Raw genomic sequence first — 23931 nt, 5'->3', positions numbered from 1 at the left:
GGGGACCGGGCTTGCATTGTACCTCACGCAGGGCTAATGTACTGCGATTTAGGGTAATACAGCAACGCGCGTTCCACAACATTGGTGCACATCTGTCATTAGCACTGTAGTGATTTATTTTACGTGACATGTCAGAAACTAGAATCATCGCACCATGATCCTTGAAAACGGAATTCTGGTATGAACATCATGTTGATGTGTTGGAATGCTTTGTGTGAGCTCTGCTCCTGGTAATAATAGTTGCGTAATTCAACTTCTAGTTATTTAACAAACACAGAAGAAATTCACAATAGCCTTGGCATCTCAAAGACGACTGTGAGACGCATCTCACAACAATTTTTTGAAGTATGTTTCACGCCTTGTAGCTTCCATGTTTCCTAGAACGTTTGTTTTTTTATTAGCTTCACCAACATACCATATTATTTAGGGCATTCTTCATATTGAAAACAAAATGATATGACCGTAAATAGTGCAAAAACAGAATACTTAGCGCATAATACATTCCAGAAAATATTTGGAGTGCGACTGCGACGTTACTCTAGATAAGTAAAAGTGGCTTGTCCTAGTACTTTTGTTACTGCAATTGTACAAAAGCGCACACGAATTTCGGGAATGGCAATAATTTTTTACTGCTTTCTGTAACTAGCAAATACTGCGACGCACCATTGCGTGTGTCTTATATATGAAATACGCCCCACCGCGGCATTCTACAGTTTAACTGTGGTACTCGGCTACAGACCCGGAGGTCGCGGGATTGAATCCTGGCTGCGGCGGCTGCATTTTTGATGAAGACGAAGGTGTTGTAGGTCGTCTTCTCAGATTTGAGTGCACGTTAAAAATAATTTCCATAACCCTCCACTACTGAGTCTCTGACTATCATGTCATGGGTTTGAAGAGTTTAACCTCGCATATCAATCAATTATCGGTATATAACTCGAAAACCACTTCAGTAATGAATCGTTGCTCCAAAGTAGCGCAAAGATTAAAATGACATGAAACATGCGGACATAATTCCACCCAATATTTCTCGTGTCGTTTGTGACCTCCTCACCGAAATTATAAAAGATAAAACCGAAATTAACTAAGACGTTGAAAAAAGATCAAAGTGAGTGTGGGATGACTTCTCTCGATACGACAAAATAGAACGGTTTGATAATTGCTTGCAATAAATTTATTGCAACTGTAAAAACATCATCGAGATTAGCTTACAAAAGTTCCATTGCACACATAAGGGGTCGCACAGTGATGGCGATTAATTCCTTTTTCCCACATGCGGTGACCTTGTGGATCATGCTGTCTAACGCCATTCTTTCCTGATCACACGGTAAAAAGTTTCGCGATGATATAACCTGCGATTTCACCAAACAATAGGCACCTACAATAAAGTGTTGAGTGATCATTGTGCACCCAATGCTACATTTTTTGTTCTTTCTTTTCTTCGATCTGTTATCAATAACAATTATTGTACTCTTTCAGAATTTGTGTATGAAGAGGTTGCTTTTTTGCATCCTTAAAGTGTAATAAATTTTATTAAATCAGCTTCAAAATAAAAAAGTAATCCCAGTGCCGTAAATAAAAGTTTTCATTTCCTGTTCTTATGCTGCGGCTGAGAATCGAACGTGTCCCCTTAAAAAGCGTGGTCTAAAGACGATATCGGAGTTTTACATGTGTATAATGTGACTGTTTCTATAGATATCCTTCTTTTGCTTTTTTTCAAATACGTAGCAGGATCCCCGCTGTTTGATTGTCATCTGTTTTGCGTGATATTCTCCATTCCATGTTCAGCCTGTATGGCTACTTTGTCTCTTCGCAGCAAACGGCAAGTCGGCGTCAAATGAGAATGCCAAATAAGGTTTCCGCATTTTTATAGCGCGTACTCACTTGCACACAGAAGGAAATGTATAGAGAAAGAAACACTGTTGAATTGACACATCCTTCGTCTTTCATTTCAAATGACAGGAAAGTCAAATGAAACCCGGATGTGAGTCAGAATAGAAACGCTTGTTGTAAAATATATTGCCAACGGTGCCAAGCGGTATCCAAAACACAGCACGAATACTTTGTCTCTCTGATTCTTGCATGTTGTGCTACCACGTAAACACGACAATCTTTCTTCATTAGCTTCAATGTGAGCAGCGTACAACAAAACATAGGAACGAGAGAAAATCGTAAATTAGGAAAGTACATGAGCTTCTCCGCTGATTGTACGTGCCTTGTTCTCCTTATTTTATTTTGACTTTATAGTCAGCAATTTTTTCTTTTCCTAATTTTACTTCTGTTGTCGGATTCGTGAAGGCCAACAGTAAAGGGGTACCTCTGTTATTTTAGAGCATTGCATTTTCTTTACCCTTGACTGGGAGAAATAAATGTCCTCACGTATATTAAGGAATGATTGCGAAATATCAGAGCATGACTGCAGTTGATATGTGGGGTTTAACGTCCCAAAACCAATATATGAATATGAAAGACGCCATAGTGGAGGGCTCCGAAAATTTCGACCACCTGGGGTTTTTTGACGGGCACCCAAATCTGAGCACACGAGCGTAAACCATTAGCGCCTCTATCGACGATGCAACCGCCGAAGCCTGGATTCGATTCCTCGACCAGCGGGTTAGCAGCCGAGTGACTTAGTTGATTGCAGTTGCCGAACGAAGAGTTGGGCTTCGACATTTTGCATTAACTGGCGGCGTTCTTGTTTGCCATTCGTTTTTTTTCGTGGTGCTGGTCTTGGCTTACTTTCAGAGTTCCAAGAGGTATGGTTAACACCTCCTGTTAAAAGATATTATCTCCTTATGTCAGAAAACCTTGAATATTGCATGCCCCTTCAGCCGCAAGCTCTGCTTTGTTACGGTTATTCAGAGAAACTGACCGGAAACAGCAATAAAGCGTCCCACTTTAAAGCTCCTTTCATTTTTAATAACTTTGCACTACTGACATACAGACCCGGAGGGGCACTTCTTTCGGTTACCCACTCAATCACAATGATCGTTCTATGTGTGCCCCGCTGTGTTAAAACAAGACTTTTTGCAATAAACTACGCCCTGCTAGTTGAATGTAGCCTCATGCACGTACTACAACAGCGAAAAAAAAGAAAGAAGCCAAAGAAAAAAGGGGCAAACGGTCACACACACTTCGCAGTGAACAAGTTGTGTAGCGATGCTTACGGATGTGGACACGCAGTTATTACTTACGCAATATTGAAGTCGGCGCGACGAGATCAGAGTGGTTTGGGGGCCCAACAAACCACAGTACTGACCACATACCACCTTAGAAAGAGTAATTGTGACTTGTGTGCCAACCCTACGACACTGTAATATATTGATACAGTTTGACAGTCCCACTTTTCCCCACGGAGGACAAGCACCTCCCTCTTTTTAATGAAGCACTTGCCATCCACCGATCTATCCATTCAGAAACCTGCGCTATAAACATTACGAGGCAAATTGCCGGCACTGCAAAGAGCATGTAAACCGTCGCAATATTTGAAAATTCCAAGGAAGATGCAATATCACATGAAATAATAGTAAAATAAACACATGCAAGACAATGAACCTTGTCGACAATCCCACAAGGAGAGGTTAGATCATCGGCTCTCAAAGCAAACACCATAAAAATAGACGCTTTCGCAGTAGCAATGGCTGATACTGACAAAACGTTTAGCGAGTGTGTCAGCATCTTTTTAGGCTAACAAGCAATACGCATAAGTTATTCCATAATTGTAACAATGAAAGTGGCATCTGACTTTGTCATTGTAGTGAACAACCCTTGCCCACAAGTGTACACACACACACACACGCACACACACACACACACGAACACACACAGCACATAAAAAGAGCATCTTTACGGAAACTCCAGTAAACGCTCATACAGCCCCGAGATTACTGTTGCAAAGGAAATGTTCCAATGTGTTAATTGTTGTGACATTGACAATTCGTAACCTTCTGTAAAGGTACTCTGAAACTATTTCCAAATGAGTTCTCTTTCTTATTGTGAGATAGACTTGCCCTTAAAAGATAATAACTTGTGTCTATATATGTTTATCAAATGTGCGCCGTTAGGTCGGTGTGGTGCATGAAATGAAGTAGTGTCTTGTGTAATGTGTTGTCATGTATCCAGCGGTCGTAACTGGTTGTGTCGCTGTTGCGAAGGTCATCTTGCAGAAGCTGACGGGAGCATTCCGACTGCAACGCTTGGCATGTCCATATAACATTCTCAGACGTTGTATGCATCATAGCCTTAGTTTAGGAAAGGCAATCTGGAAGTCTATGTCGCAGACATTAGAAGAGGGGCAGTGTAAGCCACTGCCATTACTCTTGCGGTTAGACGCACGTCAACTGGGTTCAGTATAAGCTGCCCAATTATATCTGAACAGGCGATACGAGGAATCTTGTGACACTCCTAGGTTGGGCTTCAGGTTTTGATCACCCATGGTCCCACCATCTGCAACTAATGGGACGCTTTGCGGCGTTCTCCGGGATAGAGCGGCAAGAAACAGCAGCCGCGTAGAAGACGTAGGACGCCAAGGTAAGCTTCGTGATTTGTTTTCATCAACGTCTCATAACGGACATTCCCGAGTTGGTTCCGTTTGCACTCTGTCATCACCTTGGTTTCCTCATTTGCGGAAACACTTTCCCTTTTCACTTGCAGAGTGCAGCGATATGTCACCTGTAACGCGTGGAAGAAATTGAACGAATGAACATTATGCTGCTATTGCTAAATATTTACCAACGCTAACCAGCCTATGTTTGTGACTTAGGAGTGCTAGTGCATTTAAGCAATGCAGTATTGTAACCCTGTAATTGAAAATCCCTGTTATCCAAAATAAATAATAGAAATTGCCTTTAAGGCGTAAGCTCAATGCAATCCTCGTTTGCATAATTATGCTTTGAACTTCAGATACCTAGTGTGAGAAGGCTGAGCGGGAATGGGAACTGCAGGTGCAATAAATAGGGTAGCAAGACCATAAAACTACGGATGAGAGGCTTGTGTGGTCTCGTCAGAAACTGGCAAACTTTATCATCATCGTCTCACCATGGTGTAGTTTATGAGGTCCACAACAGTATCGTCATGAAAAACATTTGTACTATTGGTCAAAATCATGAATGGTTTTGTGTAAACATTTAGACACAAGAAGGGTACTGTGTATTAACACAAGGTATAAGCAGAAAAATTAATATTCGTAGCTTCTAGAGTTCAAAAAGCGACGTACACATGACTAGTAAAACTTTTAAAACTGCGTCATCAAATGTCGCATGCGAAACAACCAGTATTTTGAAAGCTATCTCACGCACATGCTTAGTGATTACGATAAACGTACAGCGCCATTGAAATTCAGTTATTTTGTGCTTAACTCATGAAGGATGTTCTTCTACAGTCTTTATTCTAATATTCATGCAGCGTGGAGCAACTTTCCTCATATGAATTTGTATCAACAATTCAAAAGGCGTGATAAAACACAGGTAGAGTTACACCTCTGCTAGCAGCCTCTTTGCATCTTTTATGTAGAAGGACGCTTACGGGTAAGCCTGTACACAATTATTTCCACCACTATGCACGCGACTATAAAAGATGAGCAATTAAAAAAAGTGTAGGCATTTGTGCAGTGGAGAATAAACGGGAATGCGGTTATAGTAAGCAACTATTTCATTAAAGCTTTTCCCAAACACAATATGCCAATCCGTCCCAAGGGTATAGGCATTGCTGATGACACAATTAAGAGCTTGCAGTTAAACAAATAAACTTTAAGCACTTACGTTTTAAATACGAGAACAGCGTGAGAGTAATTCTCGATAGCGTTCTTTCAGCGCTGTTGTTCATGTGCTAAAGATCTGCAAGCGAAACAAGAAGTCAACAAGAACATCTTAATGATGTTTAAATTTCTAGGCAGTTTATACATCATGAGACATAGCGCTTAGGAGTTTTTTCTTTAGTACAAGGTCACCTTGACCACATGAGAACTCTGGCTCCGGCAGCGGGACATAAGGTAGTTTCATGGTACAACCAAAGACTGCACTTCTGTTCTTGCGCTGAAACACACAAAAAAAGAACTGCAGCTCACTGGTTGCCTATAAAAAAGTGCAAAAAATATATCAAGAGCAACAGCCTTCTCATCAGAGAACAGATACACAAAAACATACGAAAACATTCACTGCAAGGTCTCGATATTGCCTAAGCTTCTCATCCAAAATTTTGACAAAAGACAGTAAAAAAGGAAATGATCGACTGAATGGATATAAACCTCTCACATAACCCTTGTTATTGAAAGCGTATAAAAGTATGGGGGCCATTTTTTAATAAAGCCCTCCTCACCAGCGTTGAAAACTTTTATTCTTGAAACCTTCGCTGGCAGGAGTGAGAACTGCTGCGTAATCAAAATTTTTATTTCTATTTTACGACCCAATAGCTGAAGAATAAAAAAAAAACATGAGCTTGGTGCTGTTGTGTACCAAAAGTAGAAAAAAAGTGTAATTCAAAAGATATTTAAAAATATTCGATCAAGTGCAGATGATGAGGAACAATAACGTATGCATTGCAAGCGGTATAATATTGGTTCCAGTGAATATAATGCCTCCGCCAACATAAGAAACGAGTACAAGCTACATGAAAAAGATGTTACGGCATACCTCACAGGGGAGTCATACTAAATTACGCAATGAAATAATGTAAATATTTTTTTTATTTGAAACTATTTACCTTGTACCTCAAATAAAATTTCACTCACATTTTTGCTTGACTGACTATGCAGAAAGTGTGTAAATTGAAATGGTAACTACTTTTTCGCCGTTTATCTGAGATATAGTTGCTTATGTGCGTTACAGGGCTTGATGGCCATAAATTAATGTTTAGGTGGATTCAAGCTACTGAAAAGTCAAGCGCTGAAAGGCTCACCAAAGTATTCTAGAACGTCCCTTCCCTCAACTCTTCACCTTCACTCGAGAAAGCCGATGGGAGCGCCGTCTCTAGGCAGAGCAAATCACTGCATATCAGCGATATTCTGCGGCCATTCTTGAGTCACGCATCGCCATTTTCAGCCGAACAGCAGTGCAGTGATTAACTCTATTATGTGAAGGGTGAAAGTCGACTAGAGGAGCGTTTGTGAATACGGGGGTTACATTGCAAAATAATAAAGACTTGACAAAAAAACTTTACATATTTTTCGTTTGAATTGTGAAATATAGCAGGTGCACATTTTCGTGCTTCTCGTACGACATGCAAAAATAGACGTGCTAGCCCGTGCTGCAAAGGCCGCGAAGGGCACCCGAGTTTTAAAACTGTAAGCAGTTGGTTTAGCTACATCAGTAGAAAAAAAAGTTGTGCTGCCCACACGAAGAGTTTCTTGTGCTCGTCGTGATAATTAAAATAATGAATGTGCGTTAGGCTTGTTATCGAAGAATCTTAACGCCAGTTTTAGCGTCACATGAAGGGGCACATCGTCGTTCACTCAGGCATAATTCAGAGATATTCACAGTGATCTGGGGAAGTATTACCTCAACGGAATCGTTTCCCGTTAATTGTTTCCCGTAATTTATCCTAAACTTCGGAAGCCTATTCATCTGTTGCCTAAACACGTACTGACTTTCAGATATGGTGCCAATATATGATGCTGACCGTTCGAGCTTCACCATTATGTAGCTTTACATCACTGCTTTTTTACACACTCTAACTAGGTGCTGATTTATTTTCCATTGTTTCAGGTTACGGTTCATTGTTAATCGATTGCCGTAACTGCAGCAATCTTGAACGAGTTAAGGTGCAAAAAGTTTTCATATGTAGGGACAAGTCAAGGTGATGCTATTTTGTGCAATATAATCTAGGGCATCATAACATTGATGTGCACGGCATTGATACAACTGTAATACCTACTAACAACGGGAACTTCCAATGACTGAGCTTTGTTTTTGTTACCAAATTTCATTTGCTGAGGCAGGCAACAATCCCACTCGCGTGGGATTGTTTGTTGTAAGAGAAAATTATTGGTATTTTTGCTGTTGGATGAATTGATCACTGTTAATTAACGACAATAAATAATATATTTTCCTAGAGCCATGCCTTCAAAAAGTCATGGAACGATTATACATCAAAGAAGCTTCGCTAAAGAGGGCTTTGATTACAAATCGAAAAGTATTAGTAGTGAGATTTAGTCGCTCTTGCTTCCTGGCTTTCTAATCTGTGATGGCATTTTCCTCAAATATACTAGAAGTCAATTTCTTTCCCCACTACATACACAAATAAATGCATTGACTATATTTCAACAACTCTCCACAAAGTAGCCCACACATCGCATACGCCACGACCTGAAGCTGTTGACCATCTAGAGCGCCTTCCTAAATAAACATTTACCCTGACTCCAAGCACTGTAGCTTAGTAGATTACGATCGATAGCTTCTACCTACACATCACGGTGACAAATCGCTTTGCTTCATCGTTGCTGAGAAGTGTTTATGTTGCGATGTTGGTGCGACCTACATCGAACAAACTACTAACTTTTTATTTCCTTTTCCTCTACGTGTCATACTTCCTTTTATTTACCTCTCCTTCCATCGAGAAATTATCAGTGCCCAGGAGAGCTGTGAGCACCTCGAACACGTTATTGTCAGCTCACCCACGCTGACACGAGCCGAATTGTTTTTACGAGCTCCGACACCTCCTGACGTCGCCTGTTGTCTTATGTACGTCCTGGAGCAGGCAGGCGGAGAAGGCTTGAAGCGAAAATACTCTGAAACGATAGGTATATAAAGGCGGCAAGGATCCATGCGATACTGAATATACGAAATCAGTGGCTGTCTGCTCTAAAAAACAGGTCACGTAAATTTGCGGGAGTGGTGTAAGTAAGATACATGCGAAAACCCAAACCATGAAAGAAGTAGAAGGATCAATGAACATTGACTGTTCTAAAATAAAGAGGACGAAATATTTCTCCAGTTTTTTTGCTTGTCTGCCTCTCTAAATCTTGAACGTTTTGAGGTAGTAAATGTTTGTAACAACATCAATGCTTACCCACAGAAGAAACTCTTGGTTGTAATGGTAACGTTACCGTTTTGTAGCAATAACACTCCCTACAGTTACTACCCAAAGAAAAAAAAAGACTGGATCGAGGGCCTGTTTTCCTCTTTAGAGCAATTTAAAACAAAAACATCAGTTGAAACAACAGGGAGAACTTAAAAATATGCTACCACATCCTTCACTGCATTATTAGAGAAACCTGGTAAAAAATCAAATTTACATCTACCCACAAGGACATTCCTTTTTTGAGCAAATAATGACTCGTGATTAGCTTATCAATAACACCACCAACGTAAACTAAAACACGCAGTCACATAGGTTTCGTATTCACAAAGAAAGTGTCGCGTGCAAACGATAATAAAAAAAAATGAGCCTCATCCCTCTGAGCAGAGTTCGGTATAGCACAAAAGAGAAACGAGTTTTCCCTGAAGTAGTTGCGTGTTTATTGTGCATTGTTTCACAAGAAGGGCGAAGAATGAATGCTGCTGGAGGAAACTGTACTGTAGGTGAAGAACGGCAGGCAGTAGAAACATAAAATATCAACAAAATTAGCATACACAGGATGAGCGTGGACTAACAACTGCCACTTCTCAACTAAATCAAGCTTTTCAAACACAAGAACGTTGCCCTACATTTCTTGGAATTTTTGCGTCGTGACCACAACGTAAACGTCTGGAAATCAACAGGGCATGCAACTTATTCTCTACAAGTAGTAACTATGTTAAAAACAAGCTCGCATCTTGCTCGCGCAAGTCTAGAACCATCAAAGAAGTTAGCGTCTGACGTTGCAAACTTTTACCAGTAACGCCAGGCATTTCTTGGAAAATTTCAGCGACCTTAAGCGTATCTATCTATCTATCTATCTATCTATCTATCTATCTATCTATCTATCTATCTATCTATCTATCTATCTATCTATCTATCTATCTATCTATCTATCTATCTATCTATCTATCTATCTATCTATCTATCCATCTATCTATCTATTTAAAACAACAGATAGCCATATGTTTGTTTATCTTTTTTGTCAGCCTTGTGCCGTGGTGAGTAAGGAATCTTAGGTCCTTCTTCGTTTAAAATGAAACGGCCAATTTTTCGTTGCGCAAGTTCGCGCTATGGCATAAATGCACAACACACAAAACTTTGCAGCAATTTGCATGTTTATGGCGGATGCAGCAATGTAAGTTTGCTGGCCTATACTGAAACTTCGTTGTCATATTGGTTTCAGAGAATACGTAAGTGGGGTAACAAAAGTAAGCGGTGCCATTTTCATTGATAGTTTCAGGGATAACAAAAGTTAGAGCCCTGTGTTCATGTTTTTTTTCAATTTCGTTAAGAAGACACCTTTTCACCCCGATCTGTGCGCCTTCTACCAGAAGTAAATCTGAGGATGGGTCTCCTGGGTGAAGGAGCACGTATTGGGCAGGAAAAGCAGTTCATTTATATCGGGTGCTTTTTTTAATGTCTGTTATTAACGGTGAAGTTTGCCTAGTCTAGCTTCTGCCATAGTAGTAGCAGACAGTGTCCGTAGATAACTTCTCGTGGGTATGTGTCATTGGCTCATCCTAGAGGCCACCTCATCTCGCTTTGACCAACTGGGGTGAAGTACGTGCATTTCAAATGTAGCGCCAGACCCAAGACATCATGTGATCTTGTTCTCCAACCACATAGCCTCCCGCATTTTCGCAACCACGTGAGACCACGCGCATAGACGCCACCATGCCAAAGACGCGGCGTGGCCAGCTCGCAAAGCGCGTACCAGGGGAGAGGTGACGACTCCTGCGAGGTCACCAAGAGGCACCACGGAAAGGTAGAGTTACGCTACTACTTAATTCAGCAAGGTCCAGTACAAGAAGCACCACAAGAAAAATTATCGCACACAGAATATTTGCTGTCACTTTCGCAAAGGAGATCAGCCGTAGACTTTTTTGTGTGCAGATTTTCTCGCAGTAACTTGATCTGCAATCTCGGAAGAATACCCATCACCTCGGCGGGTTTAAGTGATAAAGGTTGACAAGGTTGTTGTAACATTTGAGCAACCTTTATCTAATCCTATATTTTGTGTTGTTGATCATCCGCTGGTACACACTTTTTACAAATCCTCCAGCACTTATGCTCATGGAACTGTCTTACTATCAAGCCTAAAACTAAATTATACACAAGATGGATGGATGAAAAACTTTTATTGGGGTCCTGAAGGATTCCACCCCCGTTTTATAGGGGTAGGATCGCGGGCCGCTCCCACGTTGGGACGGGGTGGCCCAGCCTCACCGCCGCATTGTGGGCCTTCTGGACAGCCTTGAGTATTTGTATGAGAACCGGACTCGTGAGCATTAAATGAAAGGAGATGAATAAAAAATTTTCTTGCTGCCGTAAAACATCGAACGTGATTCAGCAAACGTAAATCATGAGACGCGTGTCGTGTAAAATGACTACATGCCACACTCATCATGCGCTAATGGTCGTTTCGCTAGCTTCACATTCACCAAGTTTGGTATTACGTGACGTGAATAGATGACGAAGGCACGATTCTAGTGCGAACTTGATAAACATGAGATGCTTGTCATGTACCAACATGTCTACATTATACGCTCATAATGTGCTCGCCACTGTTTCGCAAGTTTTACACCTACCAGACTCGGTATTACGCGACGCGAATGGACGACATAAGTAAATCACACATCCACACAAGATAATCACGACATGCGTGCCATGTAACAACATGACTACATGCCCCACTGATGATGCGCTCGCGGCCGTTTCACTAGCTTCACATATGCCGAATTCGGTAATAAGTGACGTCAATGGATGACGATGGTATGTGACTGGTGCAAACATAATAATCATGCGATGCATGTCATGTGAGAGCATGACAACATGCCATAGTCAAGGTGCCAATACATTTCAACGTGACGCGGTGCGCGTGCACGCCGGGGTTCATTTCGTCGCGTCATGCCAGCGTTTCCACGCCAGGCGCCAGTCCAGCCATATACTTGAAGTGCGCGCCGTGCTGCGTTGCTTGAGCGTTTCAGCACGTCCGGCGTCACTCCGTCACGAAAAGAGGGAGACGCAGTGTTGTCTGGGTAAGGCATCGGTGCAAAATGCAGCATGTCGCATTTCGCGCCGGTTGCCATTGGGCCACTCCGACGGGCGCTAGTCACGCCTGCCTCCAGACTGTAGAGTGCTCTCGTTTTGCTAACGTAGCGCCGCTGTGCGCAGCGTGCGCGCGCGTCAACGCTACATTGTAGTATATTGGGCCCTTCATGATGCGCTCGCGTCCGTTTTTCTAGCTCCACATATACAAAATTGAGTGTTACGTGACTTCAATGAATAAAGAAATATTTGACTTGTGCAAATATGATAATCCTGACACGCTGTCATGTTGCACATGACAACCTACCACGTTTGTAGCGTTCTCGCAGCTGTTTCGCTAGCTCCACATTTACTGAATTTAGTATCACGTGATGTGAATAGAAGGCTTCTTGCCTTCAGGTAGTATGCTAGAGATTGTTGTTCAGCTGGCAGCTCGTATAAGAGAACGTGATGCAATACGCCAACAGGGAAGAGAGAGTGGCACTCGTGAAAGTGGCAAAGGACGGCGAGTATTGACGCTTCCGCATTTAAATGTACACATGCACTCTAATGCATTCTAAAGCTTTCGTACATTACGAGAAGACACTCGACTCATTCAGGTATCAGCTATAATGTAGGCACCACAGAATCAGCGTGTCGACGAGCCATACATAAACATACTGGAAGAAATATACAGTGGGTCCACAGCCACTATAGTTCTCTATAAGGAAAACGACAGCATCCGAATAAATAACGGTATAAAGCGGGGAGACAAGCTCTCTCTATTGTCCTTCCCAGCGTGTTTATTGGATGTTTTCAGGGCCCTAGATTGGGAAGAGTTGAGATTAGCAGTTCGTAGAAAGCATATTAGTAAGCTGCGAATTGCCGATGTTATTACCTTGTGAGTAACTCAGGTTTATGATTACTGAACTGAAGGCGAAAAGCAGAAGAGAAGGTCTTATAATACTATGCACGAAACCTGAGTTACATCCACCAGTCACGGCTGAAAACAGCACTTTGCAATAGGTAGTGAGATGGTGAAAGGTGTAAAGGAATACGCTTACTTCGGACAGGTAGTAACCGTGGATCCAAACCAAGAGAGCGAAATAACGAGAGGAATATAAAGTGGTTGAATCACACTCCGCTAGCATTCTCAAATAATCAATGGTACTTTGCCACTAGTCCTCAAGAGCAAGTTATATAACAGTAGCATCTTGCCGACCCTTAACTACACAGCAGAAACCTGGAGGCTTACAAAGAAAGTTCAGCATCAACTGAGGACGACGCAGTGAGTGATGGAAAGGAAAATGCTATGTGTAACCTTTAGAGACAAAAGCAGAGTGAATAAAGGAACGAACCAAAATAAAGATATCATAGTCGAAATCGTGAAAATCGGCAGGTCTCACGTAGAGTGGGAATTGAACTATGAGCTGCAGAAATATGATATGTAAATCATGATATTCATGACATACATAGCCTGATTTCACGTTATGACTGGTCATAATTGTTCTTCGCACACTAACGTTATGCCATACCAAGTTTCGTATCGATACACACTTCGAAACGGCCAAGGGACCTGGAAATCGTAGGCACCTAGATAGATAGATAGATAGATAGATAGATATATAGATAGATAGATAGATAGATAGATAGATAGATAGATGCGTTGAAAGTTGCCAAAGTTCGCTAAGAAATGCTTCGCATTTTGCTTTGTAACACGTTCGCTAATAAATGCTTCGCAGACATGGGCCGGACACGTATCACGTAGGCACACGATAAGAACTAGGCTTTAAGGGTAACTGACTGGATTCTTATAGAATGGAAACGCGCAAAGGGAAGACAGCAGGATAGCTTGGCCGATGAAATTTTAAAGTTCGAAAGTACGACGTAGAAGTAGAAAGCAGAAGACCGGGTTGATTGTTGGTTCATGGAAGAGGCCTTTGACCTACAGGGGGCGTAGTCAGGCTCCTGATGTTGTTGATGTTTAAGGTCTAGAGAACCGACAAAGCTGTTTAAATAGACTGCTAAAACAATAAATATAACCAGACACACCGCGTGGGCTTTTCAGAATGACTTAAGCGAGGTGCGCACGTATTATCTTCGACTCTATCCACACCGTTCACACGAAATTCCTCTCAGTTGTTGTGCGATCACGTGTGCAGCCTCGTGTTAAGGAATTCACTGACGACTTTGATACTGCCCAATGCAGATTCTGAGTGCAGCATCAAGTTGGGGCAAAAACAGATGTCTTTCAACTTTGGGGATTGCCGTTCTCTTTTGAATTGAATAGCCGTCAGCACGCCCAAAGCACCGCCGCATGGACTAGACTCACTTTTACAGAGGCTAGTGCTGACAATTGTTGTACATGGTATGTTTGCTTCGATGAACGGTAGATGGAGTGCGTCTCAATTTCACTTGTAAGCTTACTTTAACAATGAACCATTGCGTGCCAACGCTCACGCACCTTTCAACTTTGAAGTCGCAGGACCCATTTGAGAAAACTGATGCATTGTAAAAGGAGAAGAAAAAAAGGTTGACGGCATAGAATAAAGAGTTCTGCAATGTAGTGAACGTGCATTTCTTTGTGTTGGCAATTTATTACTTTCTTCAAGCTGCAGCTGCAAATTCAAAACACAAATGCTAATGAGTTTTTGTCACAAATGAGCCCTCGAAAAAGCGCGTACCTCCGAATGTTAGCGATGGCAACAATACCAGGAGCCATTCAGACACGCCTGAAGCCAACGTAAAAATAGGAAGCGAGCGTCAAAGGTCTCTGCGGGCGCGCCAGCACTAACCCTAGAAAAGCGTCATTGCTACGCTGACCAACCACCTTGCACCTATCACCGAGCGAACACCAAAAGCTTCGAGAAGGCAAGCGTGAGCCACTCGCTGGCTGCGTCACGTGTCGCGGAGAGTTTTCAAAAAGTCTCACCCCTTCCCCAGCTTTGGATATACAGCGTGCCGGCAAACCTTCCAAAACCCAGAGAGAACGTATATAAGCGAGCAGTTAACGACAGTGGTCAGGAGATGAATAGAGTTTGCGCCAGTGTGCGTAGAGGACGAGATGAGAGTTTTTCTGCCGTCGGGTGAAGGCTGAGTTGTCAGCCACAAAGCAGGAGGTAGAGAAATTTTTGCGCCAGCGTGCTTAAAGCAGGAGCTGAAGAGACTTTGCCGTCGTCAGGTGAAGTGCTTCTTCTATAGCGACAAAGCAGATGAGGTGAAAATGTTTTCCACCGGTGGGTGAAGGCTTGTGTTACAAGCAGGAGAATAATTTGTGTGTACCACCCTTGGGCGAAGCCGTGTTCTGTAGTCGCAGCGCAGAAGTGGCTGACTTGATTCCCGCAAAAAGTTCCGTTATTAGAGTGCGGGCATTTGACGGCGTGAGGTTTCCTGGAAGAAAAACTTCGGGAGTAGCGGAACGATAACCCGTGCCGGACTTTAAGTGAGTGTTTTTTTTTTCGGAGAAGAAGAATTCAAGCTTTGTTACAAGAGTTTTGGACTGAATTTGTTTGGCGAACATTATATTCTGTGAGTGTCTTGGTTGGTTAATGCATGAGATTTCAGGGTAGCACGTGTTGTAGGTTTCCGTTGTTCTGTGTGTAACTAGTCGTATTAGGTAGGCGGTTGTTTCATTGGTGACATCTTCTATTGAATTATTGAAGACTGTGCGTGTTTGTGTGTTGTTTGTTCTACCGTATTTGAGAATATATGTTTTTGTTTTTTTATCAACTGTTGGCTCTGACTTGTTGTTTGGACCACAGCTGGCGTTCACTGGTGCACCAAATTGGCCCAATGTGTAAGGTCCGTGCGTTCGTGGTGCAGTTTGGCAGGCCAATACGTCGGCTTTTGGAATTATCCTGGCAATTGCCTCCCTAATTGACGGGACTACTGACAGCTTTGTTTTCATGGAATGGTTAATTGCGTGTGACAGTTTACGAACCTTTTGAAGAGCTGATTGAAGATGGCCCCTTAAGAATGTATTTTATCCAAGTATCATCACGTAATCATCTAAATATAGCCTCATTTTAATAACGCAGAAAAGGCGAATGCTGCGTTTTCGGAAAACAAAGTTAGAGCACATATTCATTTTACTTATAGTGATCGTGCGCTACCAGTACTTGTATGAAATGATATTTATTATTTTGACAATGACATAAAATTAATAAACCTTTAAGAAATTCATACAAGTTGATACCAAATGTTGTATTAGGTGAACTCAAAGGGTGTCGAAGCTATAGGACTGGTGCAAAAATGATTATCATGACATGCATATCTGTAAGAAAACGGCAACATACCATGCTCAGGATACACTCACGGCCGTTTCGCTAGCTTCTCATTTACCAAACTTGGTATTACGTAACGCGAATGGACGACGAATGTAAATGATGATTCCAAACATAATAATCATGACAAGCGTGTTGTCTAAAATATACTTTTATGCTAAGCTCATCGCGCTCAAGCTGTTTTGCTTGCTTCACATATACCAAATTTGGTATAACGTGATGTGAATAGACGACGAAGGGAAAGCACATGTTCAAACATGGTAATTGTGACATAGAAATTATGTACGGCATCATTTACGTGTGCATCGTAACGTTGTACTGATTTTGAAGTAACATATACACCTTCCTGCTTCGCGCTTCGCATATCATTGATTCCCAGACTACGTGCAATCTGCCAATTGTTTTCATTTATCCGTCACACTGCAACATTTGGGCAGGTAAGACTGCGGCAGTGGTATGCCGTTTTTCGAAAGTATAGAGCAAGCAGTTTTAAGGAGTCAGTAAAATAGATGCAGTTTTGTATGAAAACCACGCAGAAAAGGTAGCAGTTGTTATGTTCTTGTTCTTCATCAACATTTTATACGCTCCACGTTTTGGCAAAACTCCGAGCCAGTTTGACTGGGCCACGTTTTCTTTGCAGTATAGGTGTTTATAGTTCTTGATCACAATAGCATGGCGAGTACTTCATTTCAAATATAAATTGCTTTGTATACAATGTTTTATAATAAAAATATGATACTTCATAGAAATTGATGCTAGCTTGAATGAAAAATTTGCCTGTCAACTCAAAGAATGAATTCGTGAAAGTTGGAAGTACGCTTTAATTTTATCTGACGAGGGTTTTTTTTTCTACTCGCCTGTAAAGTTCTTACTATCTACGCGATTCTCTGTTTTATTTCGGAAGTGCAAGATTTATTGTGAACAGAATGGTATCAGCAACGAACTACGTACCCCTGGAGTTAAAATATCATTACTCGTCAAGATAAAAACTTACTATAAAGCAACAAACGGGGATGAGAACCTTTGGCAAAATTGCTCAAAGATGAATCAAATTTCGTCACGAGTGTATCGTTTTTACTTGAATTCGTGCTCCCTTCATTGGGCCAACATTGGAAACGATATTTCGTAAGGTAATCATCGCTCAGTGTCAGATTTCATAGTTATTTCTATTCGTCAATGTCGCACTTGCTACTGCGTTTATAATAAAATTTAGGAGCGAAGTTTTGATATCATTTAATAAATTCATACAAACAGCCTTTGATAAAAAGTTTCATTGTAGTTGTTTGTTCTTTTCTTTTGGTGATGGTGCTCATTATCAACATCGTCTTGTGTGCCAATGTGGGTAAAGCATGAACCGTTTGTTTAGCGCTTCGGAGAATGAACCTGCCGTATATTGTAAAATCCTAGAATTATGCTGGAAAACACATTTGAGAAAGTGGCCACTTCTGCGTAGGAATAGTAACCACTTCATAATAATATTACAGGTTGCATAGCAAAACATCTCAAAACCTCATTTTAGCCTGCGCCTCAGTGAAACCAAAAGTAAAAGCAATTTTTATCATTTTCTTTTGTCGATTCATGTAACCGACCGTGCTCTCTGCGAAAGCTGTCTGACATCAGTGTGATTCAGCAATGTCCGGATTAGATGAATTCTAAGCTTCCTGCACTTTGTGTTGCACTGTTTCCGGGAGCGGCTCACCTTTGAACTTGCAATAATACCACGTGATTTCGCCACCATGTGACGTTAAGTCATGTGGCGTAGCATTTACATCACTCTGACGTCACAATTTTACGCTAACTGTGGCGTGATGACGGTATGAGGGGACGTCAATACGCCATGATTTTTCGCAGCACGTGTTGATGCTGCGGACGTGGGCGCTTTCTCGGGACACCGGTAATTTTTCGCGTTATTCTTGTAACTATTGCTATGCTTGTAACTATCGCTTATATGCTTTGTTGTTTCTAATCTTATATGCACGTTGTTTTTTGTCCTGTCATCCCTCTTAGGCCATAAGAAACAATCTTGTAACGCGTCCGGTTTTTTGCTGTCTGCCAGGCTCTGCCACTCAAGCCACCAATTGGCTTTGGCAGGCCTAGTCACATGTACTGTTTTATTTGAAGAAATAAAAGGTATTATTATTATATTAATATTACTATTATTATTATAATTATTATATTATTATTATTTGAACCATATGAGACATTCGCCTTCAAAAATATTTTGTTTGGAGGAAAAAGAGCTGATATAGAATTTGCTAAAAGGCAATCCTTTTAGCCAATGAATGCTTTCGTCCCGTAATAACCTGAAAATTTTGTATTTCTCCAGAACCTTGGTCAATTTAACCAGATGTTTGTGTTATTTCGTGTTTTCAGTTTGTCTTCTATTATCAGGACAAATGGCCACTAAGTGAAACTCTTTCGGTCTCACCAGACCTACTGACAGACCAGCCCTCCATGAATGTTAAGCAGCGCGAAATGGTTCTATTTCAAAGCCTTATCACAAATACGTACGTTGACTGTTGCGACTTGCTTTCAACGTAATGTTCCCGTCCCGTGTAACCACTCTCGTAGCTATTGCAATAAGAAAAAGACTGGGCTCAACGAAAGCCTGTAGAGGAGAGAGAGATATAATTATTTTATTGAGGAGCTGAAGAGGTTTGCTTAGTTTTCCACCTGAGAGGCTACTCCAGGTGCCGGGTCATGAAAATGATATATACAATGATAAACACACTACACAGAGTTACATACACGCATAACAGTCACATGACCCATACAGTCACTCACACGCACTGCACTATTTACAATGTTTCGTTCAAGCCTGTGGGCCGTAAGAATATCAGTAGCGCTTTTGTGGAGTGTAACGCACTGTAGCTGTTCTGTCATAAGCCTAGAATATTTCTTATGTCCATGCTTGTGTCCTGTTGTATATTTATGGCCATCTTCAGATAGTGCATCTCTGATGCGTATATCACAAACCCACAGGGGAGGAGGTCTCAGCGCTATATATTGATGCTTTGGAGCGGGCGAAACATGCAGTATTTTGAGACACATTTTATTGATGATGCAGTATTGTTCCCTACCCTTTATTCGGGCATGTAGGCAAGGGTCTTTCAGCTTCATTACCATTTCCGGCGAACTGCGCCGGGTGGTTCGTTCCTAGAAAAGTGGGTCCGCACACCACAGGGGATGTACCACGAATCGTGCAGCAGTGTCAATTTGTAAAAAAATAAAAATAAAAAAGAAGAGGAAGCCTAAAAAAATAATTTTAAGAAGAAGGCTTAAGAAGAAAAATTCTTTTGCTTACAATTTTATAAATTTTTATAAAAGCAATATGTCAAATATAAGTACTTGAGTTAAAAATACATAAAATAAATTACGAAGGAAGTTAGTGTTAGGTGTATACTTATGATATTACTATGACAGTCACATTGATTTTTTCATTTATTTATATGAGGCCTCGTATAAGCCTCTGTTACAATGACCAGAGCCGACGCCCCTAAAAAGAGTAATACCGTTTCAGAAAGCCCATTTTCCGGAAGGGCGGTTCCAGAAATCTTTGCTTTAAGTTTCGATACCTGCGGCATTCTGTTAAAAAGTGCTCTATGATTTCTGCTTGTTCGCAATGGTAACATTCAGGGTAGGGGGTTGGAAGGTGCGAAATCATGTAAGATAATAAAATTTTAGAGCTAGAATTCTGGATCGCACTTTAGTTAGCAACGGCAGCTTCTTCTTCTTCTTCTTCTTCTTCTTCTTCTTCTTCTTCTTCTTCTTCTTCTTCTTCTTCTTCTTCTTCTTCTTCTTCTTCTTCTTCTTCTTCTTCTTCTTCTTCTTCTTCTTCTTCTTCTTCTTCTTCTTCTTCTTCTTCTTCTTCTCTCCTATATATCATAGCTATATTCCGTATGGATAGTTGCGAAGAGTGTTGCAGCTTCACTGACGTCATCGGTAATTATTTCGGCTAATTGATACTTCTTTTAATTTTATGCGACCGGCGGAGAATGGCAGCTAGCCTAGGTTTGTGGTGCATACTAGTTTCATGGCAGACAATGGCTCTGTTTAGACGATGGCGTTCCAGACACTGCGATCAGACTCAACTCCGTCTTTAAGGTATAAGGCAAAAAAATACTTGTTTATTTAACTGCGTTCGGAAGCGCTCTGCTGTCACTTGAGCGTCCCCGCGTCCCTCGCTCGCACTCTTCTCCTTTCTCGTTTCCTTGTCCCAGCCCAGAACGTGAAAAATAATCAACATTCCCGGCCACGCAATGTTAAACACATAGTTCAAGTGGGTACAGTCTTTGTATCGGCCTGATCGCAAGGTGACCGGTCTTGCAACTTGATCTTGCAAGAACGAATGAGACCATCTGCACTGTGTTACAATTCCGTGACCCTTGCAAGCTTCCATAGCTGGCGCGGCGTGTTGTCCGCATGCACGAGAACGATGTCCCCTTGCTTCAATGCTGTATTTGATTTCGTGTCGGCAAAGTGTGGAGATCGTAATTGCAACAGGTATTCCTTTTGCCAACCCTTCCAAAAACTTTCAACCAGCAGCTTCCTGTAGTTGTGTCTGCGTATGGCGTCTGATCGTTTGGAAAAACTGTTGACTTCGTCAGCGGTCGCATACGGTATGGAAGTCAATCTTCGTCCAAGGAGAAGTTCGGCTGGCGTCAAAGTGCAAGGTTCTCCTGCATCTGTCTCGTGAAAATCAGAGGCCTAGAGTTTACGACTGCTTCGACCTCCGCCAGCACTGTCGATATTTCTTCGTAGTTAAGACGAGCTTTGCCGATAATTTTTCGCAGTGGAAGCTTCACTTATCGTACAAGGCGCTCCCACCATCCACCCCACCAAGGAGCATTTGGTGCTATAAACTTCCACGAAATGCCGTTGGTGCTGAGGTGACCAGCGACGTCCTCTTCAGAGAACATTCAGTTTAGCCGCTTTATGTCTGCCGATGTCTTGTGAAAGCTTCGTGCGTTGTCAGAATAGATCACCCTAGGTAATCCTCTCCGAGCTGCAAATCGTCGTAGACACAGCAGGAAAGCCTCGGATGTCATTTCCGAGACAAGCTCGAGATGCACGGCTCTAGATACGGCGCACGGAAGAAGTGCAACGTAGCACTTCGTGTCCCCTTTCGCCGTGCGTGCATGCAGAGGGCCCGCGAAGTCGACTCCTACAACTTCGAACGGGTTCGTTGGTGTCACTCGATGACTTGTTAACGGAGCAGTCGGCAGTTCCTGGGCCCACACTGAAACGCTTGCATATATTGCAGCCATGCAGCACTCTTTTTACCAAAGAGCGAGCTCGACAAATCCAGTAGCGTTCCCGCAGCTGCGTAAGTGTATCTCTAACTCCTCCATGTAGGACTTGAAGATGGGCTCTGTTTGCCAAAAGTGTCGAAAAGTGGTGACTTGACGGCATTATGATTGGGTGCTTGACATCTTGTGTGGAATGCATGAGGGATAAACAGCCTCCAACCTGAAGAATTCCGTCTTTGTCTATGTAAGGGCGTAGTTCAGCGATTCGGGATGTAGACTCGACTGGTTGGCCGTTGGTCAGAGTGGTGAGTTCTTCAAGAAAGCCTTGCTCTTGTGTACATCTTATCCAATACTGTTCAGCGTTCAGGATTTCTCTTGCCACGAGATGTCCTGTATGATTACTTCTTTTTCTGCATCGGTCAGTAATCCGAAAATCCACGCAGTGACTCTGAGTAGCTGTTGAAGCTTGCTGTACCGTTGAATATCAATTATCGGAACTGAGAAGCGTGTCATTAGTGCGACGTGGACTGTTGTAAATTTACCTTGGGTGGCTTCCGCTATGTCTAGTTCACAGAACTGTAGGGGCCATTCAGACATCGGTTCAGTTAGCCACTCGAGACCATGCCATCATTTTGAGAAGCACAGCAGTCTTTCAAGCGTCGCGCCACGTGTGAGTAGGTCAGCCGGGTTGTCCGTTCCAGGACAGTATCTCCACTTTGATGGATCTGTAGTGCACCTAATTTCATTGACTCTGTTGGCTATGAACTGTTTCCACTTTTTGACGTCACTTTTTATCCATGACAACACAATGGCGGAATGTGTCCACATCGTTTAGTCAACTTGAACATTCCTCAAAGCCCTTTTCACGTATGCCAACATTCTTGAGCCGATTAAGGCAGCCAGCAGCTCCAATCGCGGCAGTGTTGTCTTCTTAATGGGCGCAACACGGGGCTTTGCAATCAACAGTATCGGCTCCTCAGGACTTGATACGACGTATATCGCTGTTCCGTATGCCGCTGGACTGGCATCGCAGAAAACATGTACTTGAAGCACATTGGTCTTCCTTGCTCCGCCGCCCAGATAGCGAGGAACGACGACGTCTTGCAGTTGAGGCAGCAGGATGGCCCAACCGCGTGGACCATGACCGAAAAGTAAGAGAGGTTCTATGCCGCACGGAACTTTTTAAGAAATCTTTCTTTCCAAAAACAATCCACGACTGGAATAGGTTACCTGCTGACATCGTCAACGTAGTTTCGATTGAGATGTTTTTTGCCCTGCTGAAATGATTGTTTCTTTGATCTTTTTAGGACGTACTGTATGTATTACTGTTCTTATCTTTTGTTCTTCTTTCTTTTGTCCTCACACTGTTTGCAGAAGGGAACTGTGGCTATACTCCGGTATCAAATCACTTATTTTTCCTGTTGAAGTGACTCAACCTTGTAGTGTTCTTGTTTCTCACATATACTGCATACTGCTGTGAATAACTTATGTTGTCGATCTGCTGTAGCTGTTGTTGTTGCTATTACCGTTTTCCACGCTTTATATATGACAAAATATTGAACTGTCCAGACTGCCTGTAAACCCCTCCCCCACTGTAATGCCTCTGGCGCTGTGGGTACTAAATAAATAAATAAATAAATAAATAAATCATTCCATTCTTTTTGCAGGTAATTGGGTAGGACTGCATCCCAGCCAATTGCTCGTATCCACAGTCTCTGAAATAATATTTGTATGGCAATAGTATATGGTCCTACAAATCCCAGCGGGTCAAATATTCTTGATGCTGACTGCAAGACAAATCGTTTTGTACCCATCTGTGCTGTCGAAAACCGAAGTAGATTTTCAACCGAAAAGTTGATTTCATGCTTTGCAGGATTCCAAACCAAACCCTTGACCAACGTTTCGTGAAGAACGACCATCTCATTACTAGTAGATACCACTTGATTTTCAAGCGTGCGCATTAAATTTGCTGAATTTGTTGTCCATTTTCGCAATGTCATGCCGGCCGATTTCATTATTGTGCGCGCTTCTCGGCATAGTTTAGCGGCTTCCTCTTCTGTGTCGGCACCAGTGACTAAGTCATCCACGTAAAACGACTCGGCAAGAGTTTGCGCTGTTTGTGCCATGACAGCCGGTGCTCTTTTCACGTGGTAGAGAATAATAGCTGTGAGCAAAAATGGGCTACATGTAGCTCCAAAAGGCACTCGTGTCATCCTCCACTCTTGCAGCTTGCCCTTGAATAAATCTCCTTCTGCAAACCAGAGAAAGCGGAAAGCGTCTCTGTCGTCCTCCCTAATCGCAATTTGAAGGAATGCCTTTTC

The sequence above is a fragment of the Rhipicephalus microplus genome, chromosome 1 (genome assembly GCF_043290135.1).
Source record: "Rhipicephalus microplus isolate Deutch F79 chromosome 1, USDA_Rmic, whole genome shotgun sequence".
NCBI lineage: Eukaryota > Metazoa > Arthropoda > Arachnida > Ixodida > Ixodidae > Rhipicephalus > Rhipicephalus microplus.
The sequence above is the reverse complement of the archived record's forward strand: the minus strand, read 5'-3'. Positions refer to the sequence as shown.